We start from the raw sequence: 18,778 nt of genomic DNA on the forward strand, positions 1-18,778 counted from the left end.
GTATAATGGGGCCACATGGAGAAAGAGTTGAAAATCAAAATGGGAAAGCATTAAAAGATTTCTGTGCTCATAATGAAATGAGAATAACGAACTCCTATTTCAATCATCGAGACATACATAAATTTACCTGGTCTCAACGAGGACTTCGAAGCATAATAGATTATGTGCTTGTCAATAGAAAACTAGTATCTTCAATACAAGACACACGAGTATTTCGAGGAAGCGATGTTGGTTCAGATTATTTTCTCCTTGTTACAAAATTAGTTCTCTTTAAAAGATGGTGGAGAACAAGAACAAAAGAAAAAGGAAAACCCACAGAAACATATAAAGTCAATTTATTTGGAGAAGAGAGCATTCGGGAATTATATAGTACACGAATGAAACAATATATGGAAGATATAGAATTCAACGACAACATAAATCAGAACTGGGACAAATTGGAAAATATCCTACATAAAACAGCAACATAGGTTTTAGGAAAAAGAAAAAAGAAGAAGACAGAAAAGAGGACTTAAAGTATGGAACGAAGATACAGAAGATAAAATACATCAAAAGAAACAAGCATACCTAAAATACTTACAAACTAAATCGACAGAAGATAGAACTAATTACAAACTAAAATGTGCGATAGTTAAAAGAGAGGTAAGGAAAATAAACAGACAGCACTGGGAGAAATACATAGCAGATATAGAACATGATGTACTGTACATGGACAACAACGAAAGGCATATAAAATTATGAAATTCTTAAACAAAAATGAAAAAGACACACTCCAAACGAACCCAATAACATTGAATGATTGGGAGCAATACTATATTGAATTATGGACAGATAAAAACGATCCTCCTTGGAGTTTAGAAGAGAATGGTCCAGATATAGATCCCATTACTTTAGAGGAATTAAAAGAAGCCCTAAAAACAATTAGAAACAAAAAATCCCCAGGCACAGATGAAATAAACAATGAATTACTAAAATATGCAAATGAAACATTTTTAGACAAGTTTTTAGAATTGATAAATATGTGTTGGAAAAATGGATTTATACCGGATAAATGGAAAGAAGCCTTAATAATACCACTACATAAAAAAGGAGATAGGAATAACTGCTCGAACTATAGAGGAATAAGCCTCCTGAATTCCTCGTACAAAGCATATGCAAAGATTTTAACGAAAAGGTTAAGCACAATATCAGAAAATATATTACTAGAACAGCATGGATTCAGGAAAGGCCGTTCGTGTATAGATTGTGTATTTACAGTTTCCCAGCTGGTAGAAAAAAGAAGAGAATATAATCTTCCAATGTATATTGACTTTATAGATTACGTAAAAGCCTTTGATAAGGTACAAAGGAACCTATTATGGGATATACTAAAGGGCAAAGGTTTTCCACTACATCTGATAAGAGCTATTCAGAGCCTTTACGCAGAAACAAAAATACAAATAACAAGTGGTACAAGAAGGAGTAAAGATAACATTTTAACAAACTTAGGAGTAAGACAAGGGTGTCCGCTGTCGCCCGCATTGTTTATTTTATATATTGACCAAGTCACACAAGACTGGATAGAATCAACAAAGAAATTGTACAAAACAGTTTTAACAACTCTTTTATTTGCAGATGATCAATTAGTAATAGCTGTTTCAGAGGATGGTCTTCAGAAACTAATATATGAATTACAAATCACAGCCTCAAACTATAATTTAACAATATCTCCTACAAAAACAAACATTTTAGCTTTCCACGGGAAAACACAGGTACGATGTAAAATTTTAATTAACAACAATATAGTAGAGCAAGTAAGAGATTTTAAATACCTGGAAATTGGAAACACAAGAGAATTAGATCAACAAAGAAAATTACAACATTTTCATCAAATATGTGGAACGATTAAAAGAGCCCTATTAAACAAAACAAGGAAAGAAACCATTTTGAAGTTTTACAAAGTCTTGGAAGTCCCATCTCTTGTACGGCTCAGAATGCCGGACCCTAACAGAAAACCAAAAGCACAAAATAGAAGTATCAGAAATGAGATTTTGAGATTTGGATACAGAAGAACAGACAGACAATATAATGAAACGATAAGAGACGAAGTGAACATATTCAACTTAAATAATAAAATAAAAGAATATAAAGAAAAATATTATGAACACGTACAAAGAATGACAGAATACCGTATTCCTAAAAAGATTCTAGAGTACAAACCCAAAGGCAAGAGAGACAGAGGAATGCCTACGAAGAGATGGAGAGATCAATTTCTTTGAGAGGACGGAACAGGTCGAAAGGCCTAATCCCTGTGGATGATGATGATGATGATGGTTATTATTATTATTATTATTATTATTATTATTATTATTATTATTATTATTATTATTATTATTATTATTATTATTATTATGGAATATTGTAGCTTTCTCTGTTAAATCAAGCATCAGATCTGAAAAATTTCTTATTTACAATGTCATGCAAGTTTTCGTTAATCAGGTTGTTTTTCCTCCAGTTTTTTTAGTCAAGCTTTTTAAGTTTGACATTATAATTGCATATCTGTCGCATTCTCTGATTGAGGTTCTGGCTGATATAATAAGAAAGAAGTGCGCACAAACGTGCAATTTAGTTTGGTATGAGTTACTTTTCTTTACTATATTCCATCAGTGACTTCTTTCTATTTACATATTTACTAAAATAATATTTTGGACACACTTCGTAGCACAGTTTGCACACGCATTTGGGGGGAAGGTTCGTGGTACCCTGATCTTCTGCACAGTTTGTGGTGAAAACCGTGAACTGCTAGCCTTGTTATGACGCTTCGTAAATTGTTGTTCGGCTCTGTCCAGTTGCGGTGTTGATCATCGCGTCCGTTCCATAGAATTCACGTTCTATTTCGGCCTTCTTCTCTTGCATGACCGTGCGTAGTCGAAGTTGTGCTGCGGTAGATGGCAGCATGAGTCTGCTTCGTAGTTCCTCTATCAGGAAGGGTTCTCGCGCGAGTTCGTACGCCATTCTCGAGGGTGTATATTTTGAGATGCCCAGTGCTGCTCTTAAGAACCTTGCTTTGACGTTCTCCATGGTCTTGAGGTCATTGTAGTTTAGCCGGGTCCATGTGATATCCACTCCATATGACAGTATAGGGAGTATCTTGGCATAGAAAAGCTGCATGGCTGTTGAGAGTGCTAGTTGGGTAATGTTTGTTATGTCGTGGATAGCTATTACTGCGGCCGTTGCTCGTTCTTGAGTGTGGATTCTAAAGGATTTTGCTGTCGTCTGTATCGTTACACCGAGATATTTAAATGCCTTTGTAATTTCCAGTGGTCGATTTATAGCCAGATTGTGTCACTTTTTGCTATCCTTACTCCCTTCCTGAACACAATTTGTACAGTTTTTGACTGGTTTATGAGCAGACCGTTTTCGTCAGCCCAAGCTGAAAGAATGTTCATGGAGATCTGTAAATCTCTTATGTTGGTAGACCCGAGCACCATGTCGTCTGCGTACATATACATCACTGTTGAGGGAGCCTGTGTCTGTATTACGTCCGCTGTCATGACGTTGAAAAGGAGCGGGCTTAGAGGGTCTCCCTGTGGTACCCCTCTAGTTTGGCAGTCTTCCTTGGACGTCTGGACTGTGTCATCCATTTTAATGAAGTTTTGTGCTAATATATTGTGGACCAGGTTGAGAACGTATTTGTCCAGGCCTTGCATGTTGTTCAGCTTGTCCATTAACCGCTGCCTGTTTACACTGTCGAATGCTTTGCAGTAGTCCACGAAGACCGCGTAGAACTTCTGCTTCGGTACTCTCAGGGCTCTTCGACATCTCCGAGGAGGGCCGTCACAGCTCGAAGTATCGAGCGCCCCTTCCGGAAACCAAATTGTTGTTCGGGGATTTGTGGTTCCAATACTTTTGTTAGCCTGGTAGCTAGGATGTTGGTGAGCAGCTTAAGGGGGTTATTTTCCAGTGCTATTCCCCTGTAGGAGTTCGGGTCGGTTGTTGGGCCTTTCCCTTTGTACAACATTTTCAGGGTGGCGTGTCTCCATGAGTGTGGAATTTCTCCGGTTTTTAGACATTTATTATAGAGTTCTACCCACGTGTCTATTAGTATTGTGCTGGTATCCTTTATGAATTCGTTGAAAATTCCGTCCGGACCGGCTGCCTTTCCTTTTTGAGTTTTACTATTGCAGTGGTTAACTCCTGTGCTGTGATTGGTTGGGATGCCGCTGTTTGGGCGGGATCTATTTTCATGTAAGCTTGTTCTTCCCCGTTTGGGTTTAGGATTGTCTGGAAATGGTTCCGCCAGGTTTCCATTTGAATATTTGGAGAGTGGTTTGAGCTCCTCCTCTTTAACGCGACGAAAGGATCCGTTCTTGCGGCTTCTGCTGTCTCCCGCCCTTTTGTTTCCGTGTACTTGTCTTTCTTCTGCTTTATGAGTGATCTGAAATCCCACCTGGCTTCAGCATAGTAAGCTAAGTCCTGAGGGCTATTTGTTGCTCTTGCCTGGTATATTGATTTCAGAGTGCGATTTCTTTGACAGTAGCATTGAGCATCGAACCAAGGTTTGGCTTTTCTCTGTGACGCTTGTGATGTTGCCGAGCTGATGAGAGTTTCAATTTTCTCCATTGCTTCCGTTAGCTCGTTGTTGTGTATGTCTTTCCTGATGGACTGGATTTCCAAGGCCGACTCTTCCAGTACCTTGGTGTTTATTCTTCTGGATGTTTTTGGACTTTGGTGTTTCATTTTGTGGACTGTGAGTGGGTGCATCTTGAACGTGGTGACCAACGGGAGGTGTTTTCTGAGTGGGGTCAGTGTTGATGTGGCGAGAACCTCTTGTCTTTGTACTTCTATGTCGTTTCCTCTTACAAATACCAGGTCTATTGTGCTGCTGCCGTTTGAGGCGATGTATGTTTTCTCTTCAGCCTTGTTTATGAGAGTGAAGCCTTCTTCTTCTAGTGTTTCTGTTAATATCCTGGTTCTATGGTTGTTTTTATCTAATATGCAATTGAAATCGCCAGCTAGTATAATTCTTTCATTTGGTGCAATACGTTTGATGGAGTTAATCGTTGTGTCCATGACTTGTGCGATATTCGTTTGAGGCCTGAAGTATAGTAAAGGCCTATGAATGTGACTAAGTTGGTCTTCATGATTACTACGTTTTCCTCTGTCTCTTCAAAGGTTTTTTGGCCTATTCGTGGGCTGGTGTAACAGGATACTCCTCCTGAGGGCCTGCCCTCCGCTATCTGTATTGCTGGTGCGTGGGTGGCGTATTTTCCTGAAATGTCGACAGGTATCTTCGCAAGGGATTCTGTAAGGACTAAAATGTCATAATTTTTTCATATGTTTTCCGGGACGATGCTCATTATGTTTCTTTGGCCTTCTATATTCCACAGAAACATGGTCCATTGCGCTTTTCCACAGTCTTGTCTATTTCGTGGCGTGATGTGGGTTCTAATTGAGGCGTGCTCCGCCACCTCTCCGAGAGAAACGAAAGCGCCTCACATTTAACCCTGCTGGCCAAAACTCATCCTTGCTCACCGTCTCCAGGGTGTTGAACGGGATTCCTATCTTGAACGCCTTGGTGCTGCCTCTGGTTGGTAGTTCCTCGCATATAATTTCTTCGGCGATTCCCTTCCTACTTAGAAAGTTCTTCACTGACTTGGGAGTTGATTCCTGTCTCAGTATTCCCACGAAGAGCCAGGCCTTTCTCTCTGCTGCCTTTAGTACGTTGTCTTCCGTTCCGGTGCCTGTCAACGTTCCCGAGCTTCTAGGCTGTTGCTGACTCCTCCTGGTTCTTGCTTCCTTCCATGATTCTTCATCGCTGTTCTGCATTTTGTCTTGGGCGTCATCTTCGATGTCAGTTGTGTTCCTCTCGTGTTCCTCTCTTGTTAATGGTGGGAACTCTTCCTTTTCCGCGATGATAGGGTGTGTTGTCTCTACCAGCCTCTCCTTTTGCTCCGTCATCACCGGTGGTCTTGGTGCTGGTGGTTTCAGCTTATGTGTCGCGTTTTGAATTTTCATCTCAATTGTTGCGTTTAGCTTGTTTTGTAGGAAGTCGGTCAGGCTCTCGACCTTTTGCGTTAGCTTCTGTATTACGGGGTTGTTGGTTGTTAACTCGTAGTTTTTTTTTGTCAGTAGCTGTTGTGTTATTACCTCCTGGTGTATAATTTTCTGTAGCGCGGTTTTGCAACAGCTACAGAGCTTGGTTAGGTTACATGCGTTCTTACACAGTTTATCAAATTCTCTCTGTTTGTTGCCTCCGCAGTCTTTGTGTAACCACTGGAAACGCGTTTCTTTTTTCTCTTTTGTGTTTCCCTGTCGGTTGCCCTCAGCCGCCTGAAGCTCCTGGAGATTCCCGCTTGGCGTCGCCTCTCTCACGTTTCCTGCTGTCAGCGCTTCCTCCCTTTTGTCAACAGATGGCGCCACTTGTCCTTTACTTCCGCTTGGGCCGTCCGTGTCCTCTTGGTTGGGATTGTTTTCTTCCGTTATTTTTAGCTTAGTTTTCAGCTCACTTATTTCCTCACTCTTCGCTCTCAACTTGTCCTGCAGTTCTATAAATACTTTTCTTGTATCGCTTACCGATTGCAGAATTTCCTCTTTGAGTTCCTTTTTCAGTTGATTGCTTCCGTCGGCAATTTTCACTAGGTTTATTGTCGAGACTTTTATCATGTCACAAGTTTTGTCCGCCATCTTACATATTAGATCTGGCTGATATGTAGAGCCATTATCAGGCAATACATCTTACTTGACGATATGTGTCAGAGGAAAAACAATTATTGTTTTTATACATCTGAAATCTGATCAGTGTAATATGTAGTTAGTCGGCGATGTATGCAATGGAGGGCGAAAAGAACTGGCCACCCTACCCCATTATCTCCTCTCCTAGTTGCCTTATGAGTGGTGCCTTCTTGGTATCACAAATTATGTTCAGACCTGTCTTCGGACAGTTGACTAAACAACAATCTGTCACGTTTTCTTTTACAAGCCAGGTTTTCTTTTTTCAAACTCCTAATCTGTTCATTCCTTTTCTGTAACTCACCTTCCATTAATGTCAATCTTTTCTTGGGACTGAGCATAATTATAATTGTGTTCGGCACTAATAGCCCAACAACAACATGTGTGAACAATTAGCAATAAGTTACATTGTCTGGTTCTGAGACTCCAGTAGACTAACTTACTTCTTTTCACAATCCTCATAGGGTGTTTTTCTACCTAAAAATAATATTATAACACGAAAAAAAGAAATTCTACGAAATATACTTTCAAATGATAAAGTTCAAGGCAATGGAAATTAATGTGAATTTAATTTTTTTTAACAATGAACCTATCCGCATGAGATGTTCTGGAAAATTAAAGAGAGATGAAATTAAGTCATCTTCCATTTTTTTCATGTGATTTCTAGAAGCAATCTTCTGTGAAATATTGAGAATGCAATTTGTGTTGTGTTATTTTGTTCGAATAAAATTATCTCTTCTAATGGCAGATAGCCATCGCAACAATAGTTCTGCTTTTCTTTTTAGGAGGAAAGCTAGAAATAACATATATTTTCTTATAATGCCTCTACCATATTTTAAAAATACCAGCAATATGTTTGCCGAAATAGTTTTAGTGTAAGTTGACAGAATAATTCAATCTACATGAAAGTGCTATTTATTGCCTACATTTATGGAAAGTTAAACTATTATATGCATTTAAATGGCGTTATTCATGCATTAAAAGTGATGCTGCAGCCTTTCCTGAAGCGATTTGTGCAGTTACAATCCTTACAAGAATGCATCATTATGATAGATTCATCAAATGCACACTGGATACATTCGCAATCACTATGAGAACCGCCTGTTAAATGCCACACTTGCCACAATGATGACGATGCCCTAAGGGTTTCAATTTTGTATAGCACAGCAGCGCTCGCTGTGCGTCTAGGTAAGTAACTATAACGTCATTGGATTATTCAGTCTCCCGTAGTATTATAACTCGTTGCCTTTGGTAAGCACTCCTTGCGGAGGCTGGCGATACTATAGACCGCCATGTTTTGTTCGGTACGATCCATAGTACCGCCAGCCTCCGCAGGGAGCGCTTTTTAAAGGTATACTCATAATATTAGCAGGGACTAAAGACAGGAACGCGTTCCACTAAGTACGCATGCGCGGAAGTGACGTGACAAGCAGACTAAGTTAGCCACACAGACAATACCAGAATTGCGCGCGCCACTCATAGTATATAAACTCTGGCTACACACCAGGAAGTAGTTGGCAGGGCGAGAGGAAAGTGCGGGTTAGAGGGTAGCCTGTGCAGCGATGACACGTTCAGTATGGCGGGGTGGAGGGGGGGAGGAGAACGGAGCTTTTCATTGGACCTCACGTGAAAATGTCGTCTGCTAACGAAAATCTGGCAACGGAATCACGGAGACAGTGTAGCCAAACTCCCCAGTTCATTTTGCAGTACTACGTGCATTACGAGTCGCATTTCGTACTAGCGTCATTAGCTTGTGCTTTCTTAAAAACAGTAATTTTAATTACTAATATTGTTGATAGTGTTATCGAGAACTATAGACAGTAGTTATTTTAAACATATCGGTGACAAACGCTGAACATGCTTTGAATCTCGCGCCACTATGTTGCAATAGAGCTCAGAAAGAGAGCAACAGAACGTTGCTTCCGGTTTAGTCGGTTCACAACCGAGCCCCTACCACGCCGGCCGTAGCGGAGAAGTGAGAAATATGTTCCCAAATTGAAGCAACAGAAAGCCGCCATTTGTTAGGTAGAAAACGCGCGGGATTTCGAAATCGCTATTTGAAAACGTGTTGTATTGCGTATCCGAAAGCTAAATGTTTTTGTTTAAAGGAACAATACTTCCTTTGTGATACCTTTAATACCGTGTTTCTGCTGTCAGCAGAGTTGCTAGGTTTTCTGCGAGGGAAGTCGGGATATCAGAAGCTAACCTAAGACATTAGACTTGTCAACAATTTAGCCTATCATAAGATTTATAGCAGTTTTCTGCACAGTGTTCACGTGATTTTTAATATAATAGGCCTATTCCCTTCCTTGAGAAACACTAAAATACGAAGGACACACAGTACAGTGAACACTACAATAATTTTTTCTTTTACTAACCGCGAATAGCCTATGTTTTAACAATTTGCTAATAAATTAATTCTGGAACCGGTACTGCAACAGTTTCACTATCTGACGATGAATCCATGTTTAAACATAGTTCACTAAACTATAAAACGCAGCAATTCTATGTCTCTTTTATTAGTGTAAAGTACGATATCAAAACGCTATCTTTCTTGCCAGTCAACGCACTTGAAATACACAATGTTTACTAATTGCGAGAACAGCGACTAGGGACCGGAACGGAATAATCAACAATGCGATAGAACTAGAATAAGTACTATTTTGCGAGTTTAGTTGCCTTTCGGCAATCAGCTGGGCTACCTATAAATAAATTTCTAAATAATAGACATCAGCTCAAAGAATTTTGAGGGACCACAAGGGTCCTGAATACAATAAACACTAGTGGCTTGTGCAGCAATTGCTGCAAACTAAGTCCATTAAAAGTTCAAATAAAAATTGTTCAGATTTATTTTCAATGAAGAATACCAGACATTTTGATAGTTATTTGCTTCCATAATAGTAAAACATACTCCCTCTGAATGTTTTTTTTTTTTTTTTTTTGCCAAATACTTTTCCTTGAACCTATCCGTCTTCAGTTCTTGAGTTTCAATGCGAAATCGCTAGTAACAATGTCAGGATGATCAGTGGGTTTTTCATGTGGGAGTAATGCAGTAGCTATTTCGGGTCATTGCGGATTGTATGTGAAAGTTAAGAAAATGTAAGGTTTGTCATGCTTTGAACAAAAGACTTAGCATCTTGGTATAGATGCTGCATGTTTCGTGAACTACCCTGAAATGTAGAGGGCAGAATCATTTTTCCCACTAAGAAATCTTGCTTAGGTGATCAAGAGACTACAAAATCTTGTAGGCCTCTTATTTTATCAATAAGTAATACCTTTTGGTCTTTTCTCATGAATTGTAATTTTTGCGCTTCTTCCAGACAATACTAACCTATCAAATACTGCTGGATTAATTTGTGTAACAATGAACGTTATTTCGTATATTTTCTGTAATATAGGCTGTTGTGAGGAATTTATTGCTGAGATGTGGAAAATGAGGCGAATGATATGTCAGAGTTGTAGAATCTTATATGCGCCCTAAATAAAATTGTCCATCGTAAATCGTTAGCAGCTTCAGTGTTTCATTTGTTGCTGGTGGCGGGAAATAAATTTACTCATCACGGTAGCAAGAAGTGAAACGGCATGCTATTTTCCCTACAACAAAATATGCTTGGCAGCGATCACAAATCTAATCAATTAAACCAAAGAAATATGAAATTAATTTTGATGTAGTTTAAAGACGCAGCTAAAATAGGAAGCATGACTCAATTACTATCAAGGAAAGTTAGAGAATCAGACATATAAATATCTATATCACACTGCCATTACATATATGAAAAGGACCCACACCACTTGATTAATAATTGTAAAAGTATTTCATTTTTAACAACAATATTGTTACCTTACGTAAGTTTTATAGTTTTCAGTAATATTAAGTTTATATAGGCCTATAGCCGTTACTCAGTAAATTATAGAAATGAAGATCTAATATAAAATATTCTTTCTCTACGTCTACTTACATAAAGCCCCGAAAGGTTTCACTTTCATATATCAGTATAGCATTATGTGTTTTATGTGTTGCATTAACTATAATAATATTTCATTTTTAATGGTAATAATGTCATCAAACATTCTTAAGTTGTGTAGTTCTTAATATCCAATACACAGCTGTACTCGGAAAACTACAGACCAGAGAATCAGACCTGTAAATTGTTCTTTATACGTTATCAAAAATTGCACAAATGAAGATCGATATATTGGCATTATGATGGGAAAGAATCTGGGCCGTCTGAACCAAAGACGTTATAATAGTATACTAGACTCACACAGAGCGCTGGTGTGCTGTCCAAAATTGAAACCAGTCTGCGCATGTTTACGCCGCCATGCTACTGGTAGAAATAGAGCGGTAAACACGATTGTCATACTTGTCCTTTGTTTTGTCTCGGGTGTTTTTAGCGAACAGTGTGAAAGTAATGGCAACAGAATTTTGAAAGATGATATATTATCGCCGCGGACTCATGCTCAACATGTCGGCATCATACAATAACGTGCGGTGTGCTTTTAAAACATAATTTTGCCGACCGATTGTTGCTCTGTAGGTTTCACTCTAAGCGTCACGTTGTCACGTCTACTTCCACGATAAGAATAAGCACTAGTTTGTTATGTTGGCTTTCTTAACTATTAATAATAACTCTTTAATAATAATTTTTAATCACATACCTTAATGTTCGTCCTCAGCGCAAGACATTGCAACCTCGGTTTTAGTCCACGTGGATTAGACAAGTAAGTATCATTTAATAATGGAAGAAATTGAAAACAATAATACAATTAAATTTGAAAGACCTGCCGAATGTTAGTGCATGAGGCCGCTCAAAGACCTGCCGAATGTTAACCATGAGAGCGTGGCGATAATACCATTCCTGTTTAATTTTCCAAGCCATTTGCAAAAGGTACGATATAATATTATCTCTGTTGTTACAATATTAATATAATTAAAATCAATCAGTAGTTAACGACAATAAAGAATACTTATCAGACTGTAGAGAAATCACACTGAGTGAATTATTTAGACTTACACATCATATGTTTAAAACATTAGTGGAAAGATACATTTTTGTTTTTATTATATAAATGAATTTATCTGCAAGATTATAAACTTTCATTCAAGATCCATATATGGATAAATAAATAAATAAATAAATAAATAAATAAATAAATAAATAGCTATAATAGCTAAGCCTTCTTTGTGAACTTATGATTCAGAGTTCACCTATAAATAACTCTTTTACATTTTGCCGGACATATATTTTATTAACAAAAGCAAGGAATGGCATCTTATTGATATTACATATGTGCATAAAAATTATGTACCATCACTCCGCAAGCAATGATAATATATCTATTTTATTTATTTAAAATAAAAATACAATATGTAAAAAATCCACACATAAAAAATGTGGTTTTTTTATCTTGCATAAAGTGATTGTTTAGTTTTTAGGTCTTCAAATTACCTATTGTTTGCAATGTATTAGGTACCGATACTTTTTATAATTGATAGCATTCCCTTTATTAATTGAATATTTTTTAAATGATTTATTGATCGATCAGCGCATTTAGCGCTATACAGATCAATTGAAGAATGAATTCAATGTAATTTGGCTAACTTCGCACATTACATTTTGCCAGATTACCTATGTCCTGTGGTCTGGAAGTACCGGTAATATAATTTTCGATTCTTTAAAACTTAACAAGTCTATACTGATTATCACATATTTATTTCACTTAAGAATTTGATTATAACAAGAACTTGTGTAATCAAGGTGCATATATTTATGTCTTGTGATCTAAGAGTAATGTATGTTAATATAATTTTAGATTCTCTGAAACCTAACAATTTGCTGATTATCGTAAAATTATACAAGCTATAATGTGTATTGTGCAGGCCTATTTATGGATGTATGAGTATGTTTTCTATAAATTGCTGCGTACGTATTTTCTTTTCTTTAATGTTCTAACGCATATCAATGAAACTTTGAATATGTTTATTTCGTCCTAATTTTACGTTAAATGTCGAAAATGGGCATAATCTGTCAATTTTAGATCATCAGAGCGTTAATTTGCGTGATTTACGTATTGCTATTATGCGTCTGCTCTCCAACAATATGGCGGCAAGCGCAGCGTTCAATTTGCCTCGGTTTCCTCGTTTCGCGCAGCCGAGACTGTAGGGGCTTGGTTCATTTTTAATGGTAATAATGTCATCAAACATTCTTAAGTTGTGTAGTTCTTAATATCCAATACACAGCTGTACTCGGAAAACTACAGACCAGAGAATCAGACTGTAAATTGTTCTTTATACGTTATCAAAAAATTGCACAAATGAAGATCGATATATTGGCATTATGATGGGAAAGAATCTGGGCCGTCTGAACTCCATGTCAGCAATCCTGTAGGTCATGGCCTTCGTGTAATAGCCTATTGTTTATTGTAGTGTGTGTTTCGTTTTATTCTGAAATGCAACACGGCCGACTTGATGCTCGCTTCGCTTAAGGAAGTGAACATCAAGTCGGTCGTGAATGCAATTAATTAGTTCTCAAAACTGACGAAAGATGGATTTTGGAAAAAAAGAAAAATTATGTAGGAAAATTGACATTTCACTGAAAACTACTACTTTTCCGAAAAACTTTGGGTTCCAAGCTTCAAAATGAGGGGTCATTTATTAAAATCCGTTCAGCCGTTTTCCCGTAATTTCCATTACCAGTTCAAATTATATATATAGATGTACAATAATGTGATGTGATACATTAAAGAAAAAAGAAAGTTAATTGTTGAAGGCAAATATAAGTTGATTAATTGAAATAGAGATGATGATGTAATATTTGAAGAGAATCCTTGATAATATTTATAAGAACAGACATTACATAATCAAAAGGAATGTGAAGTCCCTTAAGATAATTCCACGTGAATTTTGTGATTGAACCTCTACTTAATAAATATCCGCAGGTTATCTCTGTGTGTACCATGTTACCATTTGAGTCAATATATAAATAAAAATATTGGATAATAGGAAATACAGACTAATTTGTTTAAATATGTTCAAGGCTAATATCTTTAAAATCGGGATTTTTGTCAATCCCGACTCCCTTTAATCGGGACTCAACCAGGAAATTGGGAAAATCCCGCCTAAATTGGGATACCCGACAACTCTGGCTGTCATACATAGGTATTGTGTTCAGACTTGCATCATTTTCATAGGAACTCTGAATGTGAACATTCACAACCACGGTTAATAAAAGAATTAATATGTCAACTTTTTAATTCGATCTGTAGGTTAAATTGCTGTATGAAGTCAAAAAATAGTAGCAGCAGTAACTGGAATAGTAGTAGTAATAATAGCAGTAGCAGCAGCAATAGCGTAAGGAAATGTTTTATTAATCCGTAACTAAGACAGGAATTACTTTCAATCAGTTATATTTAAAAAAAATATATTTTTATAATTTATGCAGTTTCTGTATGTTTAAGTTCGGTGAATATTTTTATTATTCATGTATGCACTGAAACAACAGCTGTTTGAAGAAAATGAATGATATACGTAGAGTGAATAAAGGACAATAACAATGAATAATAACGTAGTTTGAAAGGTAATTACTATCTTCGAAATGAGTTGAATACACTGAATGATTCAATGTAGGTTAGAAATTCTCTCTGCGGATTGCACCTATCCACTTTCGGTTAAGGGAATCTTTACTCAGAGGAAACTTGAAGCATAAAGAGTCACATGACAAGTACAATAGTTAATCTTCTGTAACATAATATGGAGAAAAAATCGTCGTAGAAATTAAGAATTAACTAACCAGTGAAATATAACATTCCTGCCTTCTTTATCGTTACATCCGTGTGCATTGCTGCAATAAAAAGCAGCACACGAAAGAACCATACTTATTCAGCTCTACCAAACAAATGGCCGCTCGTCGACTGTTCAATTTGGGAAAATAACACTAGCGCCAGTGAGCGGTCTAGCGGTTATTTAGTAAGTCTATGTTCATAACCTGGCTTTTAGATTAGCGCGCCATTAGCCCATCGTATGACCGTTGTTTAAGCATGCCAAGTGGACGAAACAGCTCGCAACATGAGTGTTGCTCGTATAGTAAGTAATAAACTTTTTTCAAACCAAACAAATGTCAATAGACATAAAAGAGAAGTGCACGGCATCAGAAAGAGAGAGAGATTATTCAATACGACAAAGATGTTTCCATGTATAAGTTCTTAGAATGTTGTGAGATGATCTTTAAGAATAATATAAATTTACGAATTCATTAACCGATGATTTTCAAATAAATTATGAAGCTATCATTCCCAAGACAATACCAGTAACTAGATAAGTAATTTATTTAGGGTCGGAATCTCTTGATTCATTCTGCAACAGAGGCTGGAATTTGCCTTATAACAACTTCTGGGGAGTCTATAAATTTATTTTTAATGTTACAGTATTTAAAAAATAATTATTACTGTCTTTTAAATATGTTGCAAATTTGTCCTGTGATGTTCCCAGAACTTGGCACCTCCAATCTTAACTTGGCCACGTCTCTGTTAACAAGCCTATTGATTTGCAGTCAGTGCTATCTTAATATATAAAAGTGAATGTGGGTATGTATGTATGTATGTATGTATGTATGTATGTATGTATGTATGTATGTATGTATGTATGCATGTATGTGTATGTTCTCTATACAAATCTATACGCTTTGACCGATTTTGCCAAAATTTGCACATTTAACCTTCATAACCAGGAGAAAAACATAGACTATATTAAAATTGTGAAAAGAAATGTTAAATTAATTAAAAATAAATAAATACGACCAAATATGATGCAATCTTCTATAGTCAATTATTCTTTATTATTGTCTGTTGTATTGAACATCGACTTTCACGAGACCATGAAAATTATAACACGAAATTAAATAACATTGTTGATACACATCATGAAGGCTAAAACTAGATACGGTAATTCATGCAATAAGTATCTTTACGCAGTTGTAGATAGTGAGCAGACTATGTTTTATCCAAATGAATTCTTGAATTATTTGAAACCACAAGGATTGCTACTATATAATTTAATACTTAATATTGAATCACCAATAGTACTATTGTGAAATAATGACCCACCAAAATTATGCAATGGAACAAGAATTGGTGTGAAAAAACTCATTCAAAACCTAAGAAGTGACAATATTAACTGGCAAAACGAAAGAAGATGTTTTCATCCCACGCATTCCAATGATACCCAATAATATTTTTTTTATTTTATTGGGTTATTTTACGACGCTGTATCAACATCTAGGTCATTTAGCGTCTGAATGAAATGAAGGTGATAATGCCGCTGAAATGAGTCCGGGGTCCAGCACCGAAAGTTACCCAGCATTTGCTCGTATTGAGTTTAGGGAAAACCCCGGAAAAAACCTCAACCAGGTAACTTGCCCCGACCGGGATTCGAACCCGGGCCACCTAGTTTCGCGGCCAGACGCGCTGACCGTTACTCCACAGGTGTGGACTACCCACTAATATGTCTTTCGATTTTAAGTAACAGCTATTTCAGTGCGACTAGCATTTGTAATGACCATATTAAAATTAAGCTCAAGGACAGTCACTCAAAGTTGCAGACATTAACTTAAAAACTCCGTGTTTTTCACATTCTCAACCAGTGGCGATTTCCCTTAACCCTAGCTGGACCAAGCTTTTTTTAGTTACGCGGTGGACCAAGAGGGGTTAAAAAGTATCTACTAGGTATAATTGGCACAAATGTGAATATAATACACATAGATCAATTTTATAATTCTATTTGACATCTCTTTAATACAAATTAATTAATGGTGTGTTTATTTATTGATAAATTGAAATTATTTTTACTGAAATGAAAAAAAAATAAACAAAATATTCTAGCCATCACCTCTTAATTTCACTCAGCATTTTGATAGTAAATCCATGGCACTATAGCCCATGAAGGGCCAAGACCGACTAGCCGGCTGCTGGCCTCACGTCAACATGCCGAAGCAGAGGTGGACGATCATCCAACCAGAATGGAGGTATCGTGTGGTTAGCACGATGATTCCCCCAGCCGTTATAGCTGGTTTGCAAAACCTGATTTTCGCTGCCTATCGTAGCTTTCCAAGTGCATCACGATGCTGGTTGGGCACCGGTTCCATACACTGACCCAAATTTCATGAGAAAATTTCTTCCCTCACGAGGACTCGAACCAGCGCGCATTCCGTAACGCGAGTCCTAGGCAGGATCCCTTAAACCACGGCGCGTGATTTCTTTCTATGAAGTTTACCTTCTAATTTCACTCACCATCACATTAGTTCCATTGAAATATAAGAAAATGAAACAAAAACAAAAAGATAAAAATACTAACATTTTTGGTATGTTATGGTGTGTACCTGTTCAATCATCACGTACAGAACTGAAACACATTTTTTAAACAAAATATTGTATACCTGCTAATTTCACTTAGCATCTTATTACTACTACTGAAATAAAATAAACCGAAGTTTACCTTCTCATTTCACTCACCATCACATTAGTTCTATTGAAATATAAGAAGCAAATAAAAGAAAATAAAACAAAAGACATGCTTAGTGCGAGTTTCTGGTGGATGATCAGCGAACTAACGTTTTTCGTATTCATAAACCAGTGTTAGCGATATGATATGAATCCTATACAAGTAAACGGTCGATAGCCGGGGATAGTTTAGCACGCTCGTAGTGCGCGCTAACGAAATATCTATGCATAGCACCCAAAAAGATTAAACTTTGGTATGTTGTAGTCTGTACCTTGTTCAATCATCACGTACACAACTGTAACACACATTAGTCTTCTTGGTATATCTACCACACACAAACAGCTCACATACTGCACAAACAAAGGTGGTTTTTGCCAATTTGTTCTTCTGTTCTTAGTGTGAACCTCATCACAGCATACATGACATCTTCCTTTTCCAGTCGAATGTTTTGGAGTCTCACTTCGTTTCCTAAGTTTCCTCTCAAGGACAGCTTCCATTGCTGCTAATATGTTGTTTTGGAGCCCAGTTACGACTTCAGGCCGTTGTTCAACTTGAGGTTTGATGAGGTCTAATCCTAGCTGCTGGAGATAAAGACGTCGCCCAAGGGGTGGGGGGGTTAGTACGATTCCATTCAGGAAAGTTCATGGTGTGCAATACATATGCATTTATGCAGGCAATAGCTATCAAAAGTGTAGAATACAGAGAGAAGCCATCGTCCGGTACTTCTTTTTGTACTGTATTTTTCTCGCCATTTGGTCGATGGTGTCAACTGCTCCTTTTGTTGAATTATAAAATAAATTAATGTCAGATTTCTTCTCAGGTCCTTCATCAGAAACAAGCATCACAATGTTGAGATGATAGCATAATTAGGACCTTCTTTGGTTTTGGTATATATGATACCAAAGTCACAGGTGGTTTTCCAGAGGATGAATCAGTAAAGACGAAGATGCTGGAATATAGTTCTCTTCCTTTTACAGACTTCAGCTCTTTTGGAATGTGCTTTCGGTCATTTTGCATAGTCTCAACTAAAGTCAGATTGTAGTCACTGTAGAGGTCCTCCGCTAGATCAACAGCTGTATAGTAGCAGTCTGTTACATTTCGGCCTGTATTTTTGATAGGAGCAACAAGCCCTATCACAGTCTCTCTAGGCCCTTTGTATTCAGAAGTTGTGCCTTCCTGCTTACCGGCGTACACTTCCATTCTGTGAACGTATCTTTCTTTACAGTCTGCAAGCATTCTTATCAGGATCCCATACTTTCCCTGCTTATCTTTCATGAAAACCTGGAAGGGTCAATTTCCTCTAAAAAGGGACAGCATTTCATCAATAGTGGTATTTTTGTAAGCACAATAGAATTTAAGAAAAATTTGTATTTAGGACATGGAATATTTCACGCAAAGGAGCAAATTTGTCACTTTGTCTTCGAATTTCCCGTGTACCTTTATCATAAAATCTGATTATCCTCAAAAGATCACGGAATCTGTTTCGGATCATGCCTGCAATATATGCTGATCTGCCAAGTTCTCCAGACCAGAAATTATGATAGTCCAAGCAATGGCACCTATCAATATCAG

This window comes from Periplaneta americana, chromosome 1 (genome assembly GCF_040183065.1).
Source record: "Periplaneta americana isolate PAMFEO1 chromosome 1, P.americana_PAMFEO1_priV1, whole genome shotgun sequence".
NCBI classification, from domain to species: Eukaryota; Metazoa; Arthropoda; class Insecta; order Blattodea; family Blattidae; genus Periplaneta; species Periplaneta americana.